Here is an 8,660-nt window from a genome sequence, read left to right on the forward strand (position 1 = left end):
CCGAGCAGAAGTTTGTCTTCGTAAATCTCTCTCCCCTCACTTTTAACTTACACCATTCAAACGTGCATGCATTTCGCGTTAGGATAGGCATTTGTTTATGTGAAATTTGTATTGACCTATGTTTACAAAATACCACCAATCACACTTTTTCAGTAAGAATTATGTTCTATAATGAGATGTTTTATAAAAACAAATACATGTTTGAAGCAAAAAAGGACGACAACGTTATTTTTGATATGTAACATGGTTTTATGGCCCTCTTCTATAAATAATTAAATCATGGCCCTTAGTTAAAAAACTCGCAACACCTAAAGTGTCATGTATTTTATAAATAATTGTATAACTTTCAAATATGTTTTTCTGAAACAATATGGAAGATAAGTTAAATAATGATTATGTAACAATATATTTTGCTCAATACCTCTGAGGTCAAACTGGCATGTCAAAAATATAATGTTACATTTTGCGTTATATAGCGACATACGGCGTCAAGGGGTATTCGTCACTACTGTGACAATCCATGGTGTGTATTTAATTGGTATCGTATACTACTATTCAAATTATATTCTTTTTATGTTTATAACACAGTCTGCAAACCTGGTTTCTACGGACAAAGCTGCGCTATGGACTGTCACTGTGACACGTGTCATCACGTGAATGGATCGTGCGTAGGGTCTCTTCAATGCCACGATGGATTCAGAATGACAAATGGTTTCTGCACACGTAAGCATGTATATCGTTTATTATTTTCTTTAAATGCTCCAACTGAATTTAAAATTACACAATTGTACTCACAACTTAACCGCATATTTTGCTTCACCTTTACAGCATGCGATCAAGGGTCATTTGGTTTCAACTGCTCCTCACATTGACCGATGATACGACTACAACAACAACTACTACTACTACTACTTCTACTACTAATACTACTACAATTACTACTTCTACTTCTACTACTACTACTACTACTATTACTACTACTTCTACTACTACTACTACTACTACTACTACTACTACTACTACTACGACACTACGACACGACGAGACGACGACGACGACGACGCACTACTAACGACTACAGACTACGCACAACAACAACGACGACGACGACGACACACAACAACAACACTCTACGACTACTACTACGACACTACTACGACTCCACTCGACTACTCCTACGACGACTACGACTACTACTCCTACTACGCCGAGACTACGAGCCTACTACGACGACTACACCCTACTACTACTACGTAGTACGACTACTACTACTACTACTACTCACTACGACTACTACTACTTACTACTACTAGCTACTTACGACGTACACTACGACGACTACTACGACTACGACTGTCTAACGAATACTACTACTTTTTACAACAACAACAACAACAACCTACTACTACGACTACTCCATCAAATACAATATGAATCGTATTAAAGTCACACACCTGAAAATGACATACATGGCATAGTAAATTGGAGTATAAATAAGAAACATTTTTTATCTATGCCAATTAAAATATATCTGGCGGTTACAAGGTATAAATCGGCCTCGTTTGCGCTTTAAAACTTAAAAAAATCGAGTTTGTCGAAAATGGATGTATACGTCTAGAAATCCTACTTTCGGTTTTAAAAGCGGTACCGTTTGGAAAATAATAAATTACTTGCTAACTAGGCTATAGATTTAATTTCATCTATCTCAATTAGAATATGTCTGGTGGTTACAAGGTAGAAATCCGTCTTTTTTGTGCTTTAAAACTTAAATATAATCACGTTTGTCGAAATGGATGTTTACATATAGAATTTCTACTTTCGGTTTTAATTTTTTTTTAATTACTTGCTTACTAGGCTATAGATTTAATGACAATTTTTGACACTTTCAAATTCGATATATATGTATTGATTAACATGTACTTCATTTCAAGGTGTGTAGCTTTAATTTATGTACACATCCGGATTGTTATAATTCTACTTCCTCATAATCACTCTATATGATATATTACTCATCACAAACATATTAAGATCCTGTATGTTTGTTGCAGCTGTGAGCCCACATGGTCAAACTGATAAGTATTATAACGCCTTATTAGCTGTGTGTTCGGTTCTTGGAGTTGTTGTAGCGGCTGGAATAGTATTAAGTGTGCTGATAATCAGAAGGAAACATCGCCAGTAAGTAAATGCAAATAAATAATTGTTTGTTATGTAAATAAAGTAATCAACCAAATACATGCAATAATATTGCGATTTAACATATAAATCATATATTTTTTCAAATACAATTGTATTGATGCGGATTAGTCATATACAAATACTTACATATAATTTACAAAGCAGAATTATATATATATACAAGTCTTGTTTTAGTCAACATAACTTCATTTAGATTGTGCCGAAAGAATAGTAAGTACTACAAATAACATGAATACTGAACATATAACTAGCTAAATACGCGTGTAAAATACCAGAATATGTTGACATATGTGTACGTATCTCGACGTGGTTATTTTCTATCTGGCTAGATCCAATTAACTATACACGATGAATCGTTTGCGTTCGTGACTTATTTTCATTGCAAAGCATGGCTTTTTTTTAACTTTGCGTTTCGTTCAAATTTGTCAATTGCGCCTTTGCCGGGCTTTAATCTAGAAATGGGTGCGTACACATTCATGAAGTTTATATATACTGAACTGCATTAATTACAATTTGATTCCTTATGTTTACATTTTTTATAGAAATACACAATGTTCCTACACGTACTTGTTAATGTCAAAATACGTTTTCCATACTTATAGTCATGTTAAACATTTAAGAGCTAATGACAGATGACCTTAACTTTTAAGATCAGCTGGGGGAAAACGGGCTACCAAAGAGTCGTCTTCTCACGAAATGTACGACGATTTGTCACCAAAATCAACGAACCCTCACCTCTATGACGTCCTGCATATGTCATGAAATGAGTATTTAACCTTTGTATTTGAACATTGTAATTTCTTGTATTAAGTGCTCAATAATAATTATGTTTATTAAGAAATCCAATGTGATTAACATTCCAATCTAATGGTTACCTTCAGTTTAAAAAAATGTGTGTGCATTGTACGTATGTTATTTAAGTAATGTAAACATCTTTGCTATACAAACAGATACGTAACAAAACAACGTGTTGTGAGAAAGTGTTATTATATTGCATTGAAGTATTAACATAATGTTACTTTATTGAAATTAATAGTAGATGTAATAAATTAATATACTTTATATATAAGCAAAGAAGAAAAACAACATTTAAAAAACTACCTCACAAACGGGACAGTGTACAAACAAGAGATACAAATTATTATCAGCCCAAGATTACGTACACAACACTGAGCACCTGAACACCTGACGAACATACACAGTAAATAAAGATACCCATGTGGAGAAAGCTAACATCACAGTCCCCACATGATGAGTATCATAGGCATACGAAGGCAACACAGCAACCAACAATAGGTCAAGTGTTATATGAAAATATCTTTACGTTTGCGTTAACAATTCCACTAAAAATGTTCTCTTGCTCTATAAACATACCGATCATCAAGGTAACTTTGCCTATCTGACTTTATAAATGTTGCATAACAATGATATACTAAAAAACACTGCACTAATTTACTTACTTAATTATACAAATCTAGCACAACTATGGTATGATGAACTTGTATCACGGTTGATGTATATTGCAGTATCGTCGTTTTGAGTTCATACGTCATTTTTTTCAATCAGTGACATCTACAGAAACAGGTTTATTTGTGTATGCCTCTTGTTATCCACTTAATAAATACTAAATAGCATAAACAGTAACTGAACATTATATACATAGATAGTATTGGAATCACACAAATATGTTAACATTTATCAAAATCTTACCAACTGACAACGCAAAAACAATTAAAAATATTGCAACATTTATTTTTAAAGCAGCTGAATTGAGGAATGAATTGAATTTTTAATAGTTTCGCTCCATATATAACTGTCTATTTGTAGTCATAGCAATACAAGCTATATGTATACACATTCTTAGATCATTCAAGTTTATTTGAATAAGATACGACTTTACAATATGCATATACCTACCTTAAATTAGTACGGTACGGTACAATGTGTTATAAATACATATACACGTTAAAAATAGCTGTTTATTTTCAATATGCATGTCTTGAGAGTTGCAAATTCCTTTCATTGTTTATTCTTATGTTGCACTGCTAGAATTGTATATGTAAATGCATTAATGTCAATAAACATTGTTGACTACATTTATGATTGTGTGTTATATGTATGTGTACTTATTGGCTTCAAGCCCAATTTATTCTGAAATTAAACCATACAACCATATTTTATAACATAATATTACAATTTTAATACCATATTAGAACAAGTTGAGAGTTGAAAGAATGCCAATAATATTTTGTATCGATGTACAAAGAAAGAGTCAATGCAGGTAATTGTGTGTGATCATATGTACATATTGATAATCTATATTCAAAAGTTTACCTCGAGTACATTTATGTCATTATCTATCAGGCTATGTACTGAGAAATATATATAAATATTGTTTGGGACAAAACTGGTTGACAGATAATGTCATCAAAAAGTGCACCTTATTTGCGCTCATAGTTATATAATTAATGTTAGCTTTTAATAAGGGTATGTTCACAAATTATTCATAGTAATATGTTATACAAATTTGACAAATATTTATCAAAATACTTCTGTTCACTATATACATTTACAGTGAATGGCCTTATATAAAACTAATCAAACCAATCAAAACAAGTGCTGATCGTATTTCAGTATCCCGTATCAACTTGTGCCAAGTGCTTGTACGTTTAGCTAGTTTGCATAATGATGAAATAGTAGCATTCATAGTTTATTGAATGATTGTATATATATTATAGTTTTGTTGATTCCAGTTCGTTTATTGTAGTTTCATTGAGTTATTAATATCAATTAGTTTACATTACCAGTGTTAATGCTAGCCAGTCTCCCTCAGTGGGTGAATGAATTATATTTTAAGTTTTTTTTTGAAAGATATTTAATATGTTATCACGTGTTGCTGATTTGTGCAAATCATTGAGTGTTTGACTAAATATATAATGTGGCTGAAGAATACATAACACTTAATAATTCTGAATAAATAAATTAGTTGTCCATATAAGAAACATAACACATATTACTACTAGCAGCAATACATATGTGGGTCACTTGCAACAATATCTTATATACAGTTTTGATTTCCTATTTTGGGAATACTTAAGAAGTAATTTGTATGCAACATATGAAGTAGTGTTAACTTTTTAGTAAACAAAAACAAACTATTTTTGTGTACACGACTACACATTTTGTTGATTTTTGTAAACATGTTATCTTATCATGGTTTCATGCGTATATTATAACTTTATGTGTGTGTATATCAGGTCATGTGTGTGAGCTTGTACGTGTTTGAGCTCCTGTATGCCACTTAAAAACTTCAATGTGTATGAACACCATCGAAAGAGATAAGTAGTCATAAGCTCGTCCTTACGTGTTTAATTTCTTGTGCAAATGCTCGTTGTTCTTCATATCTGTTCATTAACACCTGTTATTTATCATATATCTACATTAAAAACAAAATCAATAGTCTCACTCAACATAAAATAAAACGCCAAGGTAAGTGATATAGGGTCATCTTGGCACTATTATATCATGTCTTCTTTAGATGTACCTACGGCGAAAGATATGTTAAATAAAACATATATCTCATCGAACCACATGCCTCTGTGGCGCAATAGATTTTATTGCTCTTGTAAGATATTTACTAACCTATTTGGTAATACATTCAGGGTGTAATTATATAGCAATGGAATGCGGAAGCGTTTACCTTACACTTAATCAATATCTGACGCCATATGCACACAGAGGCATAATTTGAACAAACTTGGTAGTTGACCACTTTACGATATCGTATGGTACCCCTCTACCAAGTAGTTAAAATAATAACCATGTGGTTCAAATTTGCCCCGTCATGGGTATGCTTTGAACATCTTCATATCAGTAATAAAACGTATTCTTATCAGAAATCATCACAGTTAGATATAACTTACACCGAAAAGGATAAAGCAAGCGAGTGCGTTGAAAGAAAGGGGTATTAGGACTGAGTGGTGAATCGTGTGGATAACACTGTGCCAAAAAAGTATATGCATTATGCACATGCATAAACTGCCATTTGGATTAGTATGGCTTTGAAATGATATGTTTTAGTGGGAATTAAAAATAAACCTAGTAAAATAATAAACAATAAATTTAATATTAAATATTTTATCAAAACCAGCAATATTGATTTGCAATGAAATAACACAAGGCTAAATTTCAAATCAAATAAGCTGTTTAATTTTATCATTAATGGACATATCAAGTCATTACAAATAACTGACAAATACAAATGAACTTGTGTTTGTGAATTTTAATGCTTTAAATAATGTTAACGAAATAAGAACAAATGAAGACCTGAATATATTTTTTTTCTAAACGAAAGTCATTCTTGGATTTGTGCTGATAATTTTTATTTGAAAAAGTCACATTAAAAAAGGGTTTTGTAAATTCTCTCAAGAGCAACATTCAATCATACATGTACAAACCCTTTTTTAACATTTCTAAACCTATAGTGAAACAAATTATGTACAGAGTCATTGAGATTTTGTGAGATCAAACCCGAAAAACACTATGCATTGTCTTTAGCATGATCTGAAAAATACAACAAAACACTATGCACTGTCTTCACAAGTGAAGCAAAAATTTACAGTAATTAATTGCTTTATATCCAGTTTTAGTTTATGCTTAGAAGTGAAATCTAGACAAGAGGGCCTGAAAGGCCCAAAGTTGCTCACCCGAGATACAAAGGAACTGACCTGTTCTTTGCAGCCCAAGATATCATTAAAACAATGTTCTGACAAAATTTCATGAAAATTAAATGATAAATGTTACTTTAAGAGTGTAAACAACGTTTTACTTAGCCATAAAAGGAAAAATGCCCTGCCCCCTGGTGGCAATTTTTTCAACCAACCGGAACCATTTTCGAACTTTTCCAAGATATCATTGGGACAAATTGTGTGACCAAGTTTCATGTGGATTGGGCAATAAATGAGTGCTAGCGAGGCAAATGTTGACGCCACATGCCGCATGACAGACAAAAGGCGATTATGAAAGCTCACCATGACCACTATGCTGGAACACTTAAAGATAAAAAATGCCATTTAATTTATTTTCAATAACCATAATTTTGTTATAGGGGGTTCATGTGTGCGCAAGTTGTGTATATTTAAATTCGCTTAAATGTAATCAGACCTAAAAATAGACCTTGATCTAAAACAACAAGAAAATAATATTGCTTTAACAACTGCATGCTGTCAACTGTGTTTGTCAAAGTGTTCTTAATACACGTTTTCATCATTAAAGGTCAGCTAGTTGTGAAGGTTCTAGCACTGCATGTTCAGCTAGCAGACATGTAGTTGGGGTCCAGGGTTCAGCCAGCAGGCATGTATTTGGGGTCCAGGGTTCAGCTAGCAGGCATGTAGTTGGGGTCCAGTGTTCAGCTAACAGGCATGTAGTTGGGGTGCAGGGTTCAGCTAGCAGGCATGTAGTTTGGGTCCAGGGTTCAGCTAGCGGTCATGTTGTTGGGGTCCAGGGTTCAGGTAGCAGGCGTGTAGTTGGGGTCCAGGGTTCAGCTAGCAGGCATGTAGTTAGGGTCTAGGGTTCAGCTAGCAGGTGGGTAGTTGGGGTCCAGGGTTCAGCTAGCAGTCATGTAGTTGGGGTCCAGGGTTCAGCTAGCAGGCATGTAGTTAGGGTCTAGGGTTCAGCTAGCAGGCATGTAGTTAGGATCCAGGGTTCAGCTAGCAGGCATGTGGTTGGGGTCCAGGGTTCAGCTAGCAGACATGTAGTTGGGGTTCAGCTAGCAGGCATGTAGTTAGGGTCCAGGGTTCAGCTAGCAGGCATGTAGTTAGGGTCCAGGATTCAGCTAGCAGGACTGTACTTGGGGTCCAGGGTTCAGCTAGCAGGCATTTAGTTCGGGTTCAGGGTTCAGCTAGCGGGCATGTAGTTTGGGTCCAGGGTTCAGCTAGCAGGCATGTAGTTGGGTCCAGGGTTCAGCTAGCAGGCATGTAGTTGGAGTCCAGGGTTAAGCTAGCAGGCATGTAGTTGGGGTCCAGGGTTCAGCTAGCAGGCATGTAGTTGGGGTCCAGGGTTCAGCTAGCAGGCATGTAGTTGGGGTCTAGGGTTCAGCTAGTAGGCATGTAGTTGGGGTCCAGGGTTAAGCTAGCAGGCATGTAGTTGGGGTCCAGGGTTAAGCTAGCAGGCATGTAGTTGGGGTCCAGGGTTCAGCTAGCAGGCATGTAGTTGGGGTCTAGGGTTCAGCTAGCAGGCATGTAGTTGGGGTCCAGGGTTCAGCTAGCAGGCATGTAGTTGGGGTCCAGGGTTGAGCTAGCAGGCATGTAGTTGGGGTCCAGGGTTCAGCTAGCAGGCATGTAGTTGGGGTCCAGGGTTAAGCTAGTGGGCATGAAGTTGGGGTCCAGGGTTCAGCTAGCAGGCATGTAGTTGGGGTTCAGGGTTAAGCTAGTGGGCATGTAGTTAGGGTCCAGGGTTCAGCTTGA

The 8,660-nt window shown here is 35.3% G+C and overlaps 1 protein-coding gene across 1 annotated transcript in view; it reads left to right on the plus strand.

Moving 5' to 3' along the window:
- Nucleotides 1-4,843, plus strand: part of LOC127837961 (protein draper-like) — a 78,076-nt gene extending 73,233 nt beyond the window's left edge. The window contains exon 10 of the mRNA XM_052365436.1: nucleotides 4,478-4,843. The gene's annotated coding sequence lies outside the window, so the exon portion shown is untranslated. The remainder of the gene's footprint in view (nucleotides 1-4,477) is intronic.
- The last annotated feature ends 3,817 nt before the right edge of the window (nucleotides 4,844-8,660 follow it).

Source organism: Dreissena polymorpha, chromosome 7, assembly GCF_020536995.1.
Source record: "Dreissena polymorpha isolate Duluth1 chromosome 7, UMN_Dpol_1.0, whole genome shotgun sequence".
In the NCBI taxonomy this organism is placed as follows: domain Eukaryota; kingdom Metazoa; phylum Mollusca; class Bivalvia; order Myida; family Dreissenidae; genus Dreissena; species Dreissena polymorpha.